Below are 22,393 nucleotides of genomic sequence, written 5' to 3' on the forward strand. Positions count from 1 at the left end.
CTGCCTATACTCTACTCATACTTTCTTGTGATACCTTTTACAATGGCTAAAGTGTCCTTTTGAAATGTACACATCCAGTTACTCCCTTGTTCAAGGTCTTCAATGTCTTCTCAACACATTTAGGATAAAATCTAAATTCACTGCCATGGTCTACAAGACTTGAAATAGTTGGGCCCTGCATGGACCTCACTAATCTACCACCCCGCCCAGCTCCCTCCTTCTGTCCATGCTGATCTGCAGCAGGACAGGGGTTCACTGTGCTCCTCTCCTGTGCCAATCTCTGTTCTAGGCTCTAGAGATATAAGTTTAGGTTCAAGTGGGGGAAACAGACACAACTACACCTAGAGTGGGTGCAGTGTCTCCTGTGAAGAAAACAGCAGATGACAAGGACCGAGAGGGATGAGGGAAAGTATTTCAGCTCAGATGAGAAGGGGGCTTTGGGGCACAGTCCTGCTGGGAATGCATGGGGAGCCCTGGGAAGACATGGGGAAGAGCCAACCCCCACACACAACCCAGCATGGGGCTCTAAGGGGCTGGGCAGTTCCTTTTTGAACAGGCAGGAGGCACAGGGCTGTCCCTTTTGGAAAAGCCCATTGTTCTGGAACAAAGGGTAGGTGAGGGGAAAAGAGGTTAAGGGAAGGAAACATCAGGTTATAGATAGTTTTTCAGGTGATGGGACAGAAACACAAACAGACTGTGACCTCATCCCTTAACCAGATGATGCTGTCTGTTCTTTCAGGAAGGACTGGAATATCACAAAACCCGTAGAACTCAGAATAAATAGAAAAAATGGCTCCTTCAAGTGTTGGGATCATCATCTGAAAGACTGGCAGTCCTGATCATGCAATCGCCATGTATTTTTCAGGCATCTAACAGTTAGTGGCTTTTCAAAAAATGTGTTATTTAGTTCCATTTCTGACTCATGGATTTTGATTGCTTATTGTTAGTCAGAGCCTCATTTCATTCAACTGAATGTCAAAAATAAAATAAACAGAATGGGTTTATTTGCTCCTCTTCAGTTTCATTCCATGAAATTAAATAATATCATCTGAAGCCAATCTACTTTTGAAGGGACACTTTCAGACGAATGTTTTTGGATGTACTTGTTTCTTTTAAAATAGCTTCTTAAACAACCACTTCAAGCTTTTATGTTTTACTTACAGGTGTTTTAATTTTTTTAATAATAAAGACATTAACTTTGATGTGCAGTTATGATTTTTATCTGTATCTAGAGCTTTTTCACTTGAATTTTAATGGGCCTTAATATTTATTTTTGGGGGTGTGAGTTAGATAGAGTAGCTAAAAAAGAAAGGTTAATAAAATGTGCAAGTCTGAAATATCATGCTTATGTACTCAACATTTATTAAGCAATTTTTGTGTTCCAGGCACTGTTATAAACAGAAATCCCCGCTCATGTGGAGCTTATATTTTTTTCTACAAAATAATTCATTCATTTCTTTCACAGAAAGGTAAGTAATAGGTAGCTTAGATACATAGATAGGTAAATGTATGATACATAGATAGGTAAATGTACGTATGTGTGGATGGATGGATGGATGGTTGGATGGATGGATAAATCGGCAAATGGATGGACATATAAATATGTATATTGGTAAGTAGGTGAGATAGGTAAATGGGTAGACTGACAGCCTCCATATATTCTTGGCACTCTCCACTATTTCCTCTATATGTAGTTTGATTCTTAACCTAAGGGAGAATTTTGTGTATGACACTGAGATGTACAAAGACATGTACGATTCAACTCAGTATGTAATTGGAGAAGCTACATAGGTCTACGTAGTTAAGAATACCTCATCTCCCCTCTGGGGAACTACCATCAGGTATAGTCAGATTGGCAACATTAGACAAGTATTGGGGTACATATGGAAAAAAAGTGGGTCACAGAAGGGCCCCCAAAGTTGGCTTGAATTCAAGGAAGTGGCTTGTCACTGGAGTTGATTTTGGTGAGATGTGGCAAAGAAGTGAATATGAAATTTCCCTTTTAGCTGTAAACATTTGTAGTGTATTGAATACTGTCCTTCTAGAATTCGTATCTTCCTGAAACCTCAAAATATGAATTTACTGACTTTATAGGTGTACATAAGGATCTTGAAATAAGCTTACCTTGGATTTAAGGTGGAGCCTAAATCCAATGACTGATGACCTCATAATAACAGAAAAGACCACATGGGGAGGCAGAGAAGGTGATGTGTAGATGGGGACAGCGGTCAGAGTGAGGCATCTATAAGACCACTGAGGCCACAGATCCCTGGATGCCACCAGCACCTGTAAGAGGCATAGAAGATCCTTCCCTCATGCCTTTGCATGGAACACATCCTTGCTGACACCCTTGTCCACAAGAACTGTGAGAAAGTAAATATCTGTTTTATCAAGCCACTGGCTTTGTGGTAATTTGTTACAACAGCCCTAGGAAAATAGCTCAGCATTACAGAAAAGTAAGGCATTTTTTTTCTCTCTCTCTTATTGACCTTGGAGAGGTATGTTTTGAATGGACCTTGATAATTGAAAACTTGGGGAAGCAGGGTCTGTATTAGTTTCTCATGAATAGAGAAAAGACCTGTCTGAACTGAGGGGACAAAGAACATCTCAATGTCTCAATTTCTTCATCTGTTTAACAAGAAGAATACTAGTACTAATCTTGTAGGGTCTGCCCCAGACCCCACCCTCTAACCATTGTGTTCTGCTGTGTTCTGCTTCTCTCTGATGGTCTCCGAGAGAACCATGTGGAGCTGGGGGTCAGTTTGCTAAAAGGTGGATGCTCTTCCCAAAAAGAAACAAGCAAAGCAGTAGATGTAAGCTAAATGCCACAAATATCAATCTTTTGATAAAATAAATAACCTAAAATGAATATTTAAAATACCTAGGTATGTTAATAACAAAAATAAATAAGTAATAATTGCTATGGTTGTGAAGATACACATATACATAATTTATTAATATATACTTATTTTAATTATTTATAGCTTTTATAAAATTGTCTTTTAGTTATAAACTATTCTGAACTCTTTATCCAAGTATATGCCATAGATACTCAAGTTGAAAGCAGGATGTTTCAGGAAGTCCAGGATGGTCTAATGCTCTTGGTGACCATGGGGAAGTAATCAGGAAGAGTGGGAGTTAGTGGTGAGGCGGTGGGTGAAGGGTCTTACCCACAAAAGCCAACCTGAAGAAGGGCGGGACAAGTCATATATAGGGTGGAATTGAAATTCAGACTTAAGGAAAAGAATGGAGAGCCTTGTGTTTTCCCATAGGACACTTGGTGTACAGTTGGAAGGTTTCATTCTGATTGGCCAGTAGGAAAGTATGACTTACCAACATCTGACATCAGTGAGGCACTCTGATTTTTTGTTTTTGTTTTATTTTGTTTGTTTCTACTGTTCAAAAGCTAGAGGGACTCTTAAGTAGAACAGATTGTGTTTCCATCAATGGGGGAAACCATGGTATTCCCAATGCTTCCATACTGACCACAGGTGAAAAGTTGTTTGGCATTCATATGTCCACAGCCACAGAAAGTTTGCTGCTAACACATCTGCTCTTATTAAAGAAAGCTGGAGCTTTGATCTGGCTGCCCAAGGGGAGGTAATAAATAATAGAAAATGTCTCTCTTCTTTCTTATCATATTAAACAGATGTCATGAATCTGAGCTTCTCTTCTTTTCCTTGTCCTCCTTTCTTTATATTTTGATCTTGTTAAATAATTTTGAGGATCCCCTGACCCAGACGACCACAGTCAAGAGAGGTGCTGGGGATTTTCACTGATGTTTTGGGCTGCTTTCTTTTTAGGAGACTGATTCCTACTCGTGGAGAAGGGCTTTGTCTCAAGACAAATCTGCTTTTAAACAGTTCTCAACATATTTTGTCTTGGATATAGACATTGAAGCCTTTATTGATCGTGAGAGTATGTACAGATAGAATCAATAAATGAATGACGAGAGAATGAACAGCATCATTTTGAGCAAAGGGGAGAGAGAGAGAGAGAGAGGAAACTAACTTTGAGGGCAAGGAGGGGCCAACCATCCAAAGTTATCATAGGCCAAGTACACAGCGAAGGAGAAACAAAGTGTGGCCAGGGTCTTGGAGAAGGGCACTGGAGGTAGCCATGAGGGGCTATGCCAGGGATAAGAGTGAGCTGTTTCCCCAGAAACACCTGGCTAAATGAATTCCTGAAGAAAAAAACATGTTCAACTAGAAATCAAGAATAGAGCGGGATAGACAATAGGTGCTGAGTAAAAAGGCAGAAGGGTTTGCTAAGAGGTCTTGTTACCTTTGTCACATATGGCAGTTTTAGAGTACAGAAGACAAATTGTTTTTAGACAGAGATCTGTTTTCCTTCATGGCTTCCAGTTCTAGTTTGAGAGTCTTTTGGATGCCTGAGATCCCCAAACAGTGACTTGTGTTTTATTTTAGTGCTTTTATTTTAGACTACATAGTCTAAAGTTCTGTACTTAAATTTTGGGTTCATTTGGCTATCATGGGAGAGAGAGGGATCTGTGTCCATCAGACTGCAGAGGTGTGGTGGGGTTGAGAGAATCAGCAGCTGCTGCTCAGGCCCCTAGGGAGGAGGAACACTGGAGCTGTTCCCAACCTCTGCTCCATTTCGGTGATGGCTGGAGCTCCAGAGGGGAGCAGTGGGGTGGAGGGTGGCAGGATCACACTCAGCCAGGGCAATACGGCTGTAGCAGGGATAGAGTGAAGAAGCAATACCTTAACCTTTCTCTCTTGCTGGTCCCAAATCTGTCAGTGACTTCCTGAATGAACCTATTGTCAAATCAGAGGTCAGTTGAGGCAATCTTGAAGATGCAGGTCCAGGACATCTGCCCCGAGTGCTCAGAGCTGGGCAGTAGAAGGGTCTGCTGGGGGGTGGAGAGGATGCAGTATAATCATAGCAAGGGGTTTTCTACTACTTATGAACTTGTCCCCAATATCCCTTTTGTTCTCTACCAATAAATCCTAAGGCTTGTTTTGTGTCTGTATATTTCACTAAAATGGCCACAGCTAGGCAGAATATCTGATTCAAATTTGGAGAATTGGCAGTTTTAAGTGAGTTTCTGGAAAACCATTATGAAGGCTGAGAGAAGAGGTGATGGAAAACCCTGTTGATTTCAGGACAGCATTCTTGTATCCATTCATTAATTCATCCATCTGTCACAAGGCACTGATTCCATCTGGGTTCCTGCTGGCCCGGGACGAGGGTCTCAGCGGGGCACCTACAGGGCGAGGCTACAAGGAGGCTTGGAGCCTGAGTTGGGAGTTTTTGGGTCATTCCTGGTCATGGTGTCTGGCAACATCCATGATGGGATGTATGTGCCTTGGTACCCTGGGAACCTCGTACAACTCCTGCCCTGAGATCAGATTTCATTAGCTGATGTTGCAGCCAGCCTGCGTCTAAGTTCCAGCTGTTTCTGTGGTGAAGGCAGTTTCTCAAGTGAAGGCACACAGGGCTCCTGAGGCTGCAGAGGCCCCAGCTGCACCCTGGGACCCCCGGACAGGAGACACAGGAGATGCCGGCCAGCTTCCTCATGAGAACAAGAACCAGAGAGCCTAGAGCTGAAAGCTGATGTTAGCACAACCACCATCCATGTTCTTCTAAAAGACTGATTTTCTACTGATTTTAGTTAAAACCAAATCTCTAAATGCAAAATGGATGTTTGGGTAACATCTAATTTAGAAATACACATTTGTATGTGGCTTTTAGCAAAGAATGCGATGAATGCATTAATGGGAATGACTGAGCATTGGCTTCTGTCCAAGCACAGAATGAAATTTAGCAGTGACAGTTTTTTCTCCATTTTGTTTTTTAAAATCATAAGCTTATTATTTATTCAAAATATTTAACTTTAAGTAGAGACATTAATTGTATTAATCTAAGAAATTGTGTTTGAGTTAGAAAGGATTATTTAGAAATATTTTGAAATTCATTCCCTGAAAGGCAAGTTCAGAAAATAATTTCAATACCTTTATTCTGTCTGGAGCCATTATTCAACTAATTTTTAGTTAGTGAATTAGAATTATTTTTTAAAAATGGATAATTCATGTACTAAATAAATCCCAGCCTCCTTTCTTGAGGATTCAAGGAAATGAGGCAGAACCATATTTTTCTGTGGTTAAAGTTAGTTTGTTCTGGATCCAGAGTGTTTACTTGAGTGGAAGATTTCCTCGGGGAGAATTTTGTAGTGAGACTTTTTTTCTGGACGACAGGTGCTGGAAGGAGCACGCAGCTTCTACTGCTCACAGGAGCCTCTCAGGTGACAATACCAAAAGCAGAAACCAGTAGAGCCAACCACAGACTCAGACCCAGGGCTGGGCAGAGAGTCAGTGAGGGCATTCCCTTCCTGCACACAAACAATGTGTTAGAAGAGACTTTACACATGGAATAAATATATCTGTCAAGTCACCTAGCCCGTTTCCAGAAAAACAAACAAACAAAACAAAACAAAACAGAAAAACCAGAATTTTTATAAATAGAAAAAGTATTGTGGGGGCAGATGGCACTTTGTGATTCAGCCCAGAGAAGACCAAACCACCATTTAATGTAAAATGTACAGACACTTACAGGAACCCATAAATATTTGATCAACAAAAGAATAAATTATGACTCTCTAATGCATGACAATCATGATTATGATGCAAAAGGCCCAATTTGATTTGAGGATCTCATTAAAATCTTGCTAGTTAAGGGTAAGAAAGGAGAAAAACCAGAGCATCTTCATCAGGAATCTCAACTGGCCCGAGGGAAAGGCAGGGACAGCCTTCGGATGTTTTGAAATGCAAGAGCAATCTCATCTCTTCTCTTCACGGAAAAGCTCCTGAAAAGGACAGTTGCCGGGTGCTGAAGGAAGCTGAGGAAGGCAAATCCAGGAGGACCTGCCTCGCAGGTTGGCCCCAGCAGCAGAGCCCAGCCACTCTCCCCTCCCCTGCCCTGCCCGGAGCCTGCACGCCATGCAAGTCCAGGCATGACTGCCTGAGTCACAGCCATCTCAGAGCAGAATGTCCCTGGGGTCCTGGAGCAGGAGGAGGGGGACAGGCTAAAAGACAGGACTGGTTCAGGTCAGGGGGATCTCTTGGGACACAAGATGCATTCCTGGCAGATGCTCAATGCTTTTGTCAAAATCAATTCATGGAGTGAGGAATAACTCCCACAGCCCACCCTGTGCTTGGTGAGGGGGGTTAGCTCTGGATTTTCTGGGGGGATTGATTCAGGCCATCATCAGACTGGTCCAGGGGTGGCTCTTGGCACATGGCAGAGATTTCTCACCTATCTGGGGAGAATCAGTGCGGGGTCCCCTCCCCCAGCCTGTAGAGCTGAACAAGGAGGGGAAGAGAGGCACGCCAGTCCCAGGCTGGGTACACCTGCCCAAAACCATGAGTGTAGCAAATGCGCTGTGTTCGCTCTCACGATGATGACATGTAGTCCATGTGGTATAATTCTAGAGCTCGGAGTCCCAGCCAAAGCTGGGCATGCATGTCCTATTGGAATGCTTATCTTCTCATTTAAATGTCCAGGAGACGGAGTTTCACAGGATTTGTAGAAAGGGTGTTTAGAGTCGTAGTAGTGCAGGTTTATAAGTCTCTTCCAAGAAAACAAATAGAGAAAGAAAGATTCCAATGGGATCTAACAATGTTTATTCTTCCAATCCAAGAGCATGGAATGGTCTTCCATCTTTTTGTGTCTTCTTCAGTTTTTTTCATGAGTGTTCTGTAGTTCCTCGAGTACAGATCTTTTACCTCTTTGGTTAGGTTTATTCCCAGGTATCTTATGGTTCTTGGTGCTATAGTAAATGGAACTGATTCTCTAACTTCCCTTTCTGTATTTTCATTGTTAGTGTATAAGAAAGCTACTGATTTCTGTACATTGACTTTGTATCCTGCCACATTGCTGAATTGTTGTATGAGTTATAGTAGTTTGGGGGTGGAGTCTTTTGGGTTTTCCATATAAAGAATCATGTCATCTGCAGAGAGAAAGAGTTTGACTTCTTCATTGCCAATTTGGATACCTTTTATTTCTCTTTGTTGTCTGATTGCTGTTGCTAGGACTTCTAATACTATGTTGAACAAGAGTGGTGAGAGTGGGCATCCTTGTCATGTTCCTGATCTCAACAGGAAGGCTGCAAGCTTTTTCCCATTTAAGATGATATTTGCTATGGGTCTTTCATAGATAGATTTGATGAAGTTCAGGAATGTTCCCTCTATCCCTATACTTTGAAGCGTTTTAATCAAGAACAGATGCTGGATTTTGTCAAATGCTTTTTCTGCATCAATTGAGAGGACCACGTGGTTCTTCTCTCTTTTCTTATTAATTTGTTCTATCACATTGATTGATTTGCGAATGTTGAACCATCCTTGTAGCCCAGGGATGAATCCCACCTGGTCATGATGGATAATCTTTTTAATGTGCTGTTGGATCCTGTTTGCTAAGATCTTGTTGAGAAACTTAGCATCCATATTCATCAGTGATATTGGTCTGAAATTCTCCTTTTTGGTAGGGTCTTTGCCTGGTTTGGGGATCAGGGTAATGCTGGCTTCATAGAAAGGGTCTGGAAGTTTTCCTTCTGCTTCAATTTTTTGAAACAGCTTCAGGAGAATGTCTGGTAATGTTTGAAAGTTTGGTAGAATTCCCCAGGGAAACAGGTCCTGGGCTCTTGTTTTTTGGGAGGTTTTTGATCACTGCTTCAAAATCATTACTAGATAGCAGTCTATTCAGGTTGTTGATTTCTTCCTGGTTCAATTTTGGGTTTATAGTTTTTGAGGAATGCATTCATTTCATCTAGGTTGCTTAGCTTATTGGCATATAACTGTTGATAATAACTTCGGATGATAGTTTCTACTTCCTTGGTGTTCGTTGTGATCTCTCCCTTTTCATTCATAATTTTATGAATTTGAGCTTTCTCTCTTTTCTTTTGGATTAGTGTGGCCAATGGTTTATTGATCTTATTGATTCTTTCAAAAAACCAGCTTCTAGTTTCATTGATACATTCTACTATATCTTTGGTTTCTACCTCATTGATCTCAGCTCTAATCTTGATTATTTCCCTTCTTATGTGTGAAGTTGGTTTGATTTGTTGTAGATTCTCTAGTTCTTTAAGGTATAAAGACAGCTGGTGTGTTCTGGATTTTTCAATTTTTTTGAGGGAGGTTTGGATGGCTATGTATTTCCCCCTTAGGACTGCCTTTGCTGTATCCCATATGTTTTGGACCGAAGTGTCTTCATTCTCATTGGTTTCCATGAATTATTTCAGTTCTTCTTTGATATCCTGCTGGATCCAAGCATTCTTAAGCAAAGTGGTCTTTAGCTTCCAGGTGTTTGAGTTCCTTCTGAACTTTTCCTTGTGATTGAGCTCCAGTTTCAAAGCATTGTGATCTGAGAATATGCAGGGAATAATCTCAGTCTTTTGGTATCAGTTGAGTCCTGATTTATGACCCAGTATGTGGTCAGTTCTTGAGAAGGTTCCATGTGCACTTGAGAAGAATTCTGTTGTTTTAGGGTGGAATGTTCTGTATATATCTATGAGGTCCATCTGGTCCAGTGTGTCATTCAATGCTCTTGTTTCTTTTTTGATTTTCTGCTTCGAAGATCTGTCTATTTCTGAGAGAGGTATGTTAAGATCTCCTACTATTAATGTATTCATATCAATATGATTCTTTATCTTGATTAACAGTTTTCTTATGTAATTGGCTGCTCCCATATTGGGAGCATAGATATTTACAGTTGTTAGATCATCTTGGTGGATAGTCCCTTTAAGAATTATGTAGTGTCCTTCTGTATCTCTGACTACAGTCTTTAGTTTAAAATCTAATTTGTCTGATATGAGAATCGCTACCCCGGCCTTCTTTTGAGGCCCACTGGCATGAAAGATGCTTCTCCATCCCTTCACTTTCAGTCTGGGTGTATCTTTAGGGTCTCTTGTAGACAACATATGGATGGGTCCTGTCGTTTTATCCAACCTGCAACCCTGTGCCATTTTATGGGTGCATTTAGGCCATTCACATTGAGAGTGATTATTGATAGATACGTTTTTATTGACATCATGTTACCTTTGAAGTCTTTCTGTAGATTGTCTCTATATTTCTGTCCAATGCTATTAGGATTTTTCCTCTTTTATAGAACCCCCCTTAATATTTCCTGCAGTGTTGGCTTGGTGGTTGCATAGTCTTTTAAGCCTTGCTGGTCTTGGAAACTCTTTATCTCTCCATCCATTTTGAATGTCAGTCTTGCTGGATCAAGTATTCTTGGCTTCATGTTCTTCTCATTTAGTGCCCTGAATATATCTTGCCAGCCCTTTCTGGCTTGCCAGGTCTCTGTGGACAGGTCTGACGTTATTCTGATGGGTTTTCCTCTGTAAGTAAGGACCCTCTTTGTCCTAGCGGCTTTCAAGAAATTATACCTACAATTATGATTCCTCAATTTGACTATCAGGTGCCTTGATGTTTTTTTGGAATGTATAATCTTGGGTGGAGACCATTCCACCTCTAGTACATGAACACTGGTTCCATTCACGAGATTGGGAAAATTTTCATGAAGAACTTGTTCCACTATATCTTTTAGACTTCTTTCTTTTTCCTCCCCTTCAGGGATTCCAATAATTCTGACGTTGGAACGTTTCATGGCATCATTTATTTCCCTGATTCTATTTTTGTGGTTTCTAAGCTGTTTGTTCCAGGCTTCCTCCTGATCCTTTCTCTCTATCTGTTTGTCCTCCAGATCACTAATTCTGTCTTCTGTCTCAGTTACCCTAGCTTTGAGAGAATTTAGATTAGATTGGAATTCATTGAGAGCATTGTGAACCTCAGCCCTGGTAGCTTTTAGCTCTGCCCTAACATTGTGAACATCTTCTCTGGTCGCTTTCAGCTCGGCCCTAATCAATTTTGTTTGGTCATCCTTGGCTTTCTCCAACCTAGCTATTGCCTGGATAATTGTTAGCCTGAATTCTCTTTCCGACATATTGTCTATGTTGATAGCCATTAGGTGTTGCAGAAGGTCCATCCTCTGTATTTTTTTTTCTGTTGGGCATTCTTCCTCCTAGTCATTTTGGTGAGAGATGACTGAACAGATGTAGCTGGATGTATCGACCGTGGTGCAGTCAAGGTGCACCCTGGAACCCTTCTGAGCAATCAGGATTCCCCACCCAAACAAGAGAAAAAAGAAAAGAAAAAGAAAAAAAGATAGAGAGAGAGACAGGAAAGAAAGGGAAGATGAAAGAGAAGGTTCAGCCCAAATGGGCCCCAAGATAAGATTTATGGAGTATACAAACAAAAACAGACAAACAAAAAGACTGATAAAAGTATATGACAAGAGAAAAAAATATATATGCAAATAAAGGAAGAACCTCATCAAAAAGAACCCCAAGTGTTAGATTTATATACTATCAGGACAAACACAAAAACACAGAAACAGTGGTGGAAGAAAAATATGGGAGAGTGGTTATAAATTCTCAATGTGGGTGAGGAAGTTTGTTTTATTTCTTCCTGGATGTATCTTGATATCTTTGTTAAAGGACCCAACTTTCCTAAGATAAAGGGGGATTAAAAATTGGTTTACCTATAGGGGTAGTATTGATTGGGGAAAGGGGATTACTTTGAAGTTTAACTCTATATGAATATTAGAAAATAAAAATAAAAAAGGAATAAACTAGACTAAACTAAACTAAAATTAAAAAAAAGAAATTCAAAAAATAGAAATGCAAAAGAAAAACACAGGTGTATGTATCAAAAAGTTCAGGTTAGAAGGTTATTATGGAATTTGATGTACTGGACAGCTCACTGTGATGTTAAATAGGTTAAAAATTATCTATATATAAAAAAAATGAGCCAGGATAGTGGGAATAAATTAAAAATAAAAGTTGTCCTATGAAGTAGTGGTGGTGGTTCTCTTGTAGTCTTTTACTTATTAACTATTATCTATGGGCCCTTGCTAATTTGACATATGTATACACATATTCTTTTTCTTTATTTCCTTCTTTATTCTCCTCTTTTTTTTTTAAGGATACTGTGGACTGAATATGTCTCTCAAAACTTCCCATGTGGAAGCCCTGAAGATAGAGATACCCTCAGAGGTAATTAAAACTTACCGAGGTCATAAGGTTGGGGCCCTAATCCAGGGGGTTGGGTGGCCTTATGAAAAGAGGAAGAGGGGTGCCTGGGTGGCTCAGTGGTTAAGCCGCAGATTCCTGATTTTAGCTCAGGTCGTGATTTTGAGGTGCTGTGATCGAGCCAGGCTCTGTGTGCAGTGGACAGTCTGTTGGAAGATTCTCTCTCTCTGTCTTCACCCCACCTACAGCTCGCTCACTCTCAAACACATAAATAAATCCTTTAAAAGACAAAAAAAAAAAAAAAAAGAGTGATCTATGTGTGTCCCTTTCAATGCTGGTTCTGAGAAGCCAGGTGAGCAGGCAGTGAGGCAACGGGCATGTGCAGGATGGAGGAAGGGCCTGACCACACGCCACCATGCTCACACCTGACCTGAGGCATCCAGCTGCCAGAATGGGGATAAAATACGTTTCTGTTGTTTCAGGCTCTCAGTCTAGAGTGTTTTGTTAGAGCAGTTGGGGCAGACCAAGCCGTAGCTTGAGCACAGTTCGTCCTGTGCAGGCATGGGGAGCCCTGCCTGCCGTCAGGCGTATCCAGGGCACTGAGCTCCCGCGAGTGCTGCCTGAGTGAGGTCCAGCTGCATACAGGTTTCTTGACATAACCCTGCATGTTCTTAGGTGTCCTCCCCACTCAGCTCACCCTCCTCAAATCCCGTTCTCTTAGCCCGCGTCAGAAAGGACATTCCTGTTCCTTCTACTGTTTGCATTTCTTCTTCCGGATGTCATTCTTTTCTACCCCATAGAGTTTCCAAGTGTGCCCCATGAAGGCCCTGCCCGAGGAATACCATGGGACATAGCATCCATGCCGCGCAGATAGAGATCCAAGGTGGGCTGGAAACTCTTGTTCTTCAAAATGCTTTGAACCAAAAGCTCATGAGTTTGCCCCATGAGAGTGGTAAAACCAAAAATGGAATCAAAGGTTATCACTTGATCTCCGGAACACATTGAATTGGACTAGAAGGCCCTGAACTGAATGAGATGAAAAGACAACAGTGCTCCAACGGTTTGAAGTCCTGTGAAAGAAATGGACACAAAGTGCCACACAAGATAATAAATCCTTGTGGGTCTCTCGCGGAGGTTTGGCATTCGTGGATTTGTGTTAAGGAAGAACCCCCGGGTGAGTGGATGGAGAAGTGAATGGTTTGCGAGAGGGCACCAGCTCCCTGGTCCCCAGGACAAGGCAGCATTGCAGGTCCCCACCTGCTCTGCAGCTGAAGGGAATCAGCCCAGTAGGGTCCAAGACTGGACAGCTCCCCAGCCAGGCTCCACCAGACGTCATTCTCAGAATCCCGCCGCCAGATCACTGCAGGTTGCCCTGCGTGGATTCTCTTTCCAGGAGGATTTGAACATTGGCTGTAGAGTATCTGACACTAAAAATACAATGAAACATAAAAATCGAATTGTCTGAGTGCTAAAGAAGAATGAACAGGAACGGGGAACGCCTACATGCTGAGAGCACCGACATCATGGGACCCTCATAACGAACCAGCCAGGAAGGAGCCGTTCTCACCCAGATTTTAAAACTAAAGAAACCAGAGCCCAGAGATGAAACACAATGTGAACAAGACCACGTCGTGAGTATCTGGCAAAGCTGGAGTTCAGGGCCATTTGGCTCGAGAGCCCCAGCTCCTTGACATACCAACGCAGCAAAGACGCTTGTCCGTGTGGGTGGTGGCCAAGGTGAAGACCTTCGGTGAACAGTGAGGGGATGCTCCAGATAATCTTTCTTCTCAAGGGTGCTGTGATTTCCCTACTCATTCCTTCCAGGGTAGTTTCTGGGAAAAGACTTACTGAAGTGTTTCTACAGTTCTTTGTGCTTTTTTTTTTGTTGTTCCTTCTTCTCCTCTTGGTCATGTGGACAATGACGTGCCACCGCGAAGAACTTTCTTGGCTTCCTGGAAGGATGGCTTGATCTCCTTGCACTTTTCGACACACCCCTCTTCACTCACCACACCAAGGAACGGGGGCACGTTTCTGATGACCGATGACTGATCTCATGCTTTCTCATCCTGAGGTCATGCCTGGGCAGCAGGGGTCCAGTTGGAGACCACACTGCCACAGTGTGGACTCTGCTGTCTGTGCGACAACTGGCCTGGCCAGTAGGAAGTCACCAGGGCTGCCCAAGGGACTATGAAGTTGCCTGAGGGAGAAAAGGCCTTGAGGGAAGAGGGATATATAAGTCCTGGGTCTTGTTCCGCCATGGGTCCAAAGAGGGTGGTGGTTCCTTCATGACTAAGAGCTCTCTCTCTCTCTCTCTTTTTTTTTTTAAAGTAGATTCTATGCCCAAGATGGAGCCCAACATGGGGCTTGAATTCATGACCTTGAGATCAAGCAAGACCTGAGCTGAGATCCAGAGTTGGACACTTAACCATAGAGCCATCCAGGCGCTCCTAGGGGCTCTTTTATTAAAACCAGCAGCCGGGCTCAGGTTGGAGTAACGCCGAGGATGTGTCAGGCGCCCAGTGCGAGAGGCAGCTTCTTTCCCAAGGCCCACCTGTGCTTGCGCTTCCCTGAAGGTGGGCGATCTCTTTGGCCTCCCACTGATACCAGACGTTATAGATTGAATGGTGCCCCCCCACCCCCCAAAAAAAGGTACATTGAAAGTCCTCATCCCCGGTTCTGTACAAAGGTAATTGGTGAAGATGAGGCCGGTAGGGTAGCCTTCATCCAACCTGATATGTATCCTTGTGCAGAGGGATGATTTGAGCACAGACATACACAAGGGAAGGCCACTTGAAGGTCAAGCCAGGGATCAGGGAGATGCGTGCCAAGGGTTGTGCGAGTGCCGGCAGGTGGAGACCTGGGACACACACTCTGCAGAGCCTCGGGAGGCCTGATGGTGCCCACCCCCCATCGCTGACCTCTGTCCTCTGGAGCTGGGAGAGGCACACTCTGGTGTTTGCCCACCCAGTGTGGGTGCTTGGTTAGGCAGCCCTAGGGGACTAAGACATGGGAAGGGCAAAGGCCTCACGGGAGGGTGGCAGGAGGCCTGGTGGGCTGATGCCGTACTGTGGGTGTCCTTGTAGATGTACTGGGGCCCCCAGACTCAGGGGGAGCCACGTGGCACCAGGGGGCCTTTTAGGGGCTACACATTTTCTAGAGCCCAGAGCAGACAGACAACAGACAGAAGTGACTTCCCAAACATACAGATTCCGTATGTCCTGTTTTCTCTTTCTGAAGTTGGATACAGAGGGTTTTGAGGTCATTGGTGAGGTTACTACCTGCGTGGGCTTGAGTTTGTCCATGCTGGACACCAACACACCCTATGGGGCCGTTGTGCCGCGTGAGGTCTTGAGACCTTTAGGAACGGGCACACTGACCAAAGTCAGAGATGGGAGCTCCCGCCCAGGAGCCTCCCTTAACTCAGGAAACATCACATGGCCTCGTTGGGCATTGTTCACTGAGCTGCGTGGCCAGGCCGCTTTCCGCGTAACAGCTCGTGATCATATGACCTTCTTCTTGCCCTCTGAGACTGCGGTCTGGATGCTACCCAGACGCACATCTCTGTGTCCTCACGTGGAAGTTCACTGTGACAAAAGACTGGGTCCCAACTGGACAGGGCTAGGAACCAGTGTGGCCGGCATGGCGCCTGCAGCACAGGCCCCCCACACCTGCAGCCCAGGTGTGCGAGTGCCAGAGCCTGGGGGCTGGTGCCGGGTGGAGCCGCTCTGTACCCCCAGGTTCCAGGACGACGTCTCGCCCTCAGCCTGCCGTGGAAATAGCCTGTGGAGGCAGGCATCGCGGGGTAGCCGATGGCGAATTCCACCGGTGAGAAAGCCAGGTCGTGCTGCACCGAGCGACGTGTCAGCATGGCCCAGAATGTGGTGAGCGGCTCACGTGGTGCCATAAAGGAAGGAGCACGCCTGCATGAAACCCATCAGCTCCATCACGCCTGGCGCATGGGCCACTAAGTGAACACCTCACACTGGGGGTTCATCTAAACCCCTTGGTTAAGGTCTCCATTTCCCTATCGACCCACCGAAAACCTCAGAGCTCTTTCTACTGCAGGCTGTGCTGGAAATGCGGTAACCGACCCCTCCTCCTTGGTCTTGTGCCCACACCAGAGAGTCATCGTTTAATTTATCATCCGTCTCCTTGGTGTCAGAGCTGCCTTGTTGGCGGCCTCCGTGTTATTTCCCTCTGCTTCTGGGGACGGCTTCTGGCAGCGGACAGCTAGGCTGGGCTCAAGCACTTTGACAACGAGAAATGGGCAGGACGCCCACCCGCTCCCCGGCAAGTGGCCCACCAGCCGGGCTCACCTGTCCTCAGAGATGCCCTCCCACTGCCGCTAACCAAGTTCTCAGTGGTGAAAACGCGAGATGGAAAGCCTGCTTTGAAGGTGTTCCCATGTCCTCTCTCTCCACGCAGGCTGCCTGACTGGGACTTGGGAAGACGGGCCTCCTGCCAGCGCTAAGGGGAAGTGCAACAGGAAAAGCATCCGCGGTGGGGGCGGCCCACGGAGCTCCGGCGGAGGTGAGGGCCCGGGTGTGCAGGCCAGGCTCGGAGGCTGCAGGCTGGCGAAGAGCTCCAAGAAGCCTCTGGGCTGGTGGCATGGCCTCTCTCCTGGGAGACATGTTCAGGGGGCTTTGGTGGCCAGAGGATGGAGGCCGACAGGTGTGCCAAGAGCCAGGCGAGCCCGGGGACTGGGGTGAGTGCTCTTTTTCTCAAGAGCCCCTTTCATCCTGTCCCTTCCCGGCCATGAGCCAGTCATCATCGGGGTTAGAGTTCTGGGTGCCTTTGAATCAAGTGGGGAGCCCCACCAACCTGGCTGGTTGTCCCTCTCCTTCCGGCCTGCTTGTGACCGCAGTCACCTCACCTCTCCCGGGGGTTGGTCATGGCTCTTGGCGGCGCTGTGCCAAATACGCCGGAAGGGGTCTGACCCTGCACCCGGCCCCACCCCCCGCAGCACAGCGTCCCCAGTCGCTATCCACGGGAACACACTGATGAGATCCCTTCTCTGAGAGGCTATTTGCATAGTCCGGGTCAGGAGCCGGAGGCAGAGGAACAATGAGGTTAAAAGCCCTGGGTGGGAGAGATCGTCTCCTGCACTCAGGCGTGTGACCCCGCTCTGGGGCCACCGTAGAATGAGCCCCAGGCCTGGAGCACTTGCCCTCCTGAGACGGAGCCCTCCCAGTGGGCAGGGCTTGTCACCGTGGACGGGAGGAGTGTTTCCTGCTTGATTTATTTATTTTTTATTAAAATATTTTATTTATTTATTTGACAGACAGAGATCACAAGTAGGCAGAGAGGCAGGCAGAGAGAGGGGGAAGCAGGCTCTCTGCTGAGCAGAGAGCCCGACATGGGGCTCAATCCCAGGACCCTGGGATCATGACCTGAGCTGAAGGCAGAGGCTTAACCCACTGAGCCACCCAGGTTCCCCTGTTTCCTGCTTTAGACTCTGCGGGTGCTGCCTGACTCTTCCTAAGTGTGTGGGTCACGTGGTACCTGGCCAGCCTCACCCCCCTCTCTGTCCCTTGTGGGGTGGGGGTGGGGTCCTGTCTCTGCTCCTGCGGCACAGGGAAGGTGAGGCCGACCAGAGGGCCTGCAGGGCCTACAGGAGGGACCTACTGATCCTGCATGGAAGCTGACCTCACCGCCTCTTCTATGTGGGAGCCCCATGTTCCTCCTCTTGGAGTCTGGCGATGGTGATTTCCTCGGTGACTGCTGTGTCGTGATGCAGCAGGCAGAAATGCTCACCTGTCTGCTTCTGGGGGTCAGGCCGCTGATGCCGCCTGCCTGACGGCCCCCAGAGGTGTCCTGTACAATGCACAGTGCTCGGGGCCCTGCTTGGGGCCCTGGGAGTCGACTTTCAATCACAGAGAGTATGTGCGGCCAGGGGTTCTAGCTCCCACCTGACGCTGAACGGGCCCCCGTGCTTGGAAGCGCTTCCTGTAGTGCCTGCCCCCCCAGTGTGGCTGGCTGGTCAGTATCCTCCTCTTGCTCCCTCCGGCCTTAAATTCTGCCCCCCATCCCACCTCCGAGTGAGAGGCAGGCCTTGGGGACAGAACCTCACATGTGGGGAGGGTATAGAGCACCTGATGCCATCCTTGCTCAGCCATGGGAAGGCAGCCTTGGGACCCCCGATGCTTTCTGCTTCCCCCCATGATGAAATGGCTTTCTTTTGCTTTTCTGGGACTACAGTTGATTCCTACTTGTCACGGAAGCCAGACAGGGAACAATTGTTTCATAAGCATGGCTTTCAAAGGCAGAATGGCTACCACCCCGAGAAACCATGGTTATCCGGAAGGGACCACCCCTGCACATCTGTCAATCTGGGCTTTTCTTCCTTCTGCACTGGCCTGAGACCTGGGGAACCAGAGGGCTTGGATGCAGGCTCCGGAGTGGAAGGAAGAGTGGGAGGAGGCCAGTCCCCGGTTAGGTCAACCGTCTCTGCCGCTCCTTCCTGCGTCCCTCGGGCCCTTCCCTCTCCCACTCAGACAACCCGTGAGGACACAGCAGGGACTCGTGTCCCTTCACAAGGGTGGGTGCTGAGCTGGTGGCTTGAGTGTGCTCCTGTGAATGGCCAGCTGGCAAAGCCCCAGCATGGGTGCAGCCCCCCCGGGGGGTCCACGGGCCCCCTGCTGCTCTCCCCTGTGCTCCCGGGCAGCGAGGCAGGGTGAGCTCTGTGCTCCCTGCGTCCTGATGTTAGGTCAGAGGGAGTCTGCGCATCCTCGTCCGCAGAACCTCGGCTCATGGGAACCAATACGTCTTGTCTCGGCCCCGCCGGCAGAGGCACCTCCCTGCCATGAGCCGCCAGAAATATTAGCCTCCGTGTTCCAGCTCCTTGAGCTGCTGATGCACGGCTGTCCTCAGGGTGCCAGTCATGGCCAAATCCTCTGGGGTTCAGACAGGGGAGGGTATTCAGGCAGCCTTGGGACTCATCCTGCCTGGGTTCAGACCCGTTAGAGTGTAGTTTTGCTTCCGAGCAGTGGTGTCGATGTAAATCTAATAAAACCAGCTTCTAGTAGAGACCAATATCCATAATGACCCAGTGCGGGGTTACGGCTGCTCTGGGAGACAGACTCTGAGGGAGAGCGGTCTGCGGAGCTTTCTCCTGGAGGGAGGGAGGCTCTCGGGAGGTGAGGGCTCACGCCAGGCTGTGGGGGGTGGGGAAGCGGCTGGTGCTGACTCTCAGGGTGGGTTCCACGGAGCCCTGGGTGGTCCGCAGGGAGGCAGAAGCCCGAGCTTCTCTCTCCTTGCAGCAGCCCATTGTCATTGAAGCGCCATCCCTGGGACTCTAGCCTGGGGCAGAGCTGCTGTTCCCTGCAGCAAGGGGCAACACCCCGTGTGTTAGTTAAATCGCCAGCCCACTGGGGGTTTGAACAACAGACGTGTGTAGCCTCGCAGGCTGTGGAGGCTGGAAGTCCAAGGTCAAGGTGTTAGCAGGCCGGTTCCTTCTGCGTCCAGGAGAATCTGTCCAGGTTTCTCTCCTCAGCTTAGAGACGTCCTGTGCCTCCTCACATCATCTTTCCTCCAAGTCCGAATTTCTCCTTTTCATAAGGACACAGGCATATTGGATTAGGGCTATGCTATTGTGATTTATAAGAAGAAATATTTATTTGCTTTTTGTCTCTGGTTCTGGCACAGAACTTCTAAATCCCTTGGAATTTCCTAAGTGCCGAGAGCAATAAAGGTGTCTTGCTGTGTCAACGACGTGGCCTTTGGAAAGCACCTCCAGATGGGGCTTGTTGCCGGGAGGAAGAGCAGGTACTTCAAGTGTGGCCCAGCCTCTGGGGAGGGAAGGGCTGGAGGTTGAACTGGTCGATCACCAATGGCCAGTGATTTAGTCAGTCTTGTCTGTGTAATGAATCTTCCATAAAAACCCAGAAGGACGGGGTTCAAGGAGCTGCTGGGTGGGGGATCATGTGGGAGCGTAATGGCCCGGAGGGATCAGGGAGCCCCACAGCCTTTCGCCAGCCCATGCGGTAGAGAGCCAGACGGAGTCACTGATGCCACGCAGGGGTCTGTGCCGTGCACTGAGGCAAGCAGCGAGGGCGCTGCAGCCATCAGATGTCGCTGAGACCAGCACCCGCCGGCGACTCCCCGAAACTGACTGCAAACAGAAGCAGGGGAGGTCCGCTGGGGCCCACGACTGATTAAATCTCTTTGAAAAGGGAGGATTTTTGCAGCAAACTGCCAAACTCCTCAGACACCGACCCCTCTATGTCTGACCACTTCAAAAAGCCAGCTGCCGCTGAAGGCTCCGCGTGGTTGACCTCTGCGCAGAACAGAGGTCCTTCCCTGCTGGAACATAGTAAGTAAGTACGGAGAGCTGTCCAGGCTGGACTGAAGCCCCATCTTCGCTGTGAACCCACACACTGACTTTGCTTTGGGTTCCTTATCTTCCTGCCCCTTGTTCTCTCATTTGGTGTGTGGCCTGTCTTGTGTTTCACTTTGTGGGCCGTGCAAGAAACCAAGGTAAACACGTGCTGAGATGTCACTGGGTCTGGATTCCTGCGACTGCTTCATGACTGGGGAGGACACAGCTGGCGTGCGTCCCTCAGAGTGTGCCCACGGCACTTGCCCTACGCCTCGCTTCCCTTTGGCCGTTCCTAACTTCTCTCTTAGACAGTAAACCAGGGGTCTCATAAGTAACCGGTTTCCCGAGTTCTGGGAGCCACTCTAGCACATTACCAACCCAGAGGACGGCGTCGGGGGAAAATCCCTGTCAGAGGCACAGGCGGCAGCCGGACGGGCACTGGTGTCTGCGTGGGCGAGCAGGGAGCCGCCTGGAGGGTTGGGCCGTGCACACGTGCGCTCCGATGGTAGCTCTGGGTACACAGTGTCAGAATCGAGTTGAATCGTATGACACCCATCCTGTGTCCCAGAATTGCTTCCATGCGTGGGGGTGAAAGCCACACACTGGGATTGAAGTCGGATGATGGGGTCCACCCTCATGAACCCCCTTTGTAGGATCTCATTCTTTCTGCAAAACTCCTATTTCCAAATAAGGTCATATTCTGAAGTCTGGAGGGGCTAGAGCTTCAACACATGAATTTGCAGAGGACACACTTTGACCCAGAGCACCCAGAAAGGCCACAGCTGTGACTCGCCGGGAGGCACCGTCCACAGCACCTGGGCGCTGGGGTGTACCGGCCCCAAGGAGGGCATCGAACTACCCATCTTCCCAGCTTTGCTGAAAGCTTAGAGAACTCCTGCCTAGTCTAAATTCCGTCTTCATTATAAGGCTGGAAGCTGGAAGCGTTGTCAAATAAACTCTGTCCGGCTGCTTCCTCTGGGTTATGGACACTCATCCTCCGTCCGGAATCCGTGTGCCACGGAACTGCTCATTAAGTCAGTCAGTTCTATATTTCCCTGGATTCCTGAATTTTTTTTTATCTCCCTCCCCCATTTGGACATTCATTTATTTATTTATTTGGGAGAGAGAAAGAGAGAACATGAGGAGGGAAAAGCAGGCTCCCCGCTGAGCAGAGAGCCCAATCCGGGACTCGATCCCAGGACCCTGGGATCACGACTTGAGCCGCAGGCAGACGCTTCACCAACTGAGCCACCCAGGCGCCCCCAATTTGGACTTCAAGAGTAACTTTTTGTTCTTGTATCTTATAATATGTCATTTCAAGTCATTTATTTTATAGCTTTCTCAAACTCATAAGAAAATAATTTCTTACCTGACCTCTAAGAATGGCTTTTACCTTAAATGTGGATTTTTTTCTCCGATAAAATCTTAGATTATGGTTACCATGCTACTCTCAGATCACTGTCGTATAAAAGTTTCTGAGGCAGCGCACTGAATACGGAGCTCTTCTAGGACCTTGTTAGTGGAACGTTGCGCGGGGTTGAAGACAGAGCCCCTGCTAGTAAACGTCACCCAAGCCCACGGGGTAATGAGTCACAATCCAATGGAGTGACAGGAGCGAGGCGTGAATTGCTGCAGGCATGGGTTCAGGTCCTCGGCCTGCCACTTGTTGGGGACCTCGTGCACGATCTGCCTGCTTTGGCCTGTGTTCGCCTACGGCTAGCCAGCGTGGGAGGCAGGGAGTGGCCTGGGGCGGTCTGCACGCACTGGAGGACACTCACATGGGGTCACCCAGCGCAGCAGCGCATGGGAAAAGCCTGTCCCCACGGCCGGTCGTCCCCACGGCCGGTGCTGTTCACCCCACTGCGCTCCCCCATGTGTCCCAGCTCTGCCGGGGACGTTCACTGTGACAGAGATCTCTCTTCACTCCAATTCACCATGACCCCTAATCCACAACAGGTGTGCTGCACACAGAGGCTCCTGCCACACTCCGAGGGGGTATTAGCAGGTCTCAACGCTCCCCAAGTCCCTAA

Source organism: Mustela erminea, chromosome 3 (assembly GCF_009829155.1).
Source record: "Mustela erminea isolate mMusErm1 chromosome 3, mMusErm1.Pri, whole genome shotgun sequence".
NCBI lineage: Eukaryota > Metazoa > Chordata > Mammalia > Carnivora > Mustelidae > Mustela > Mustela erminea.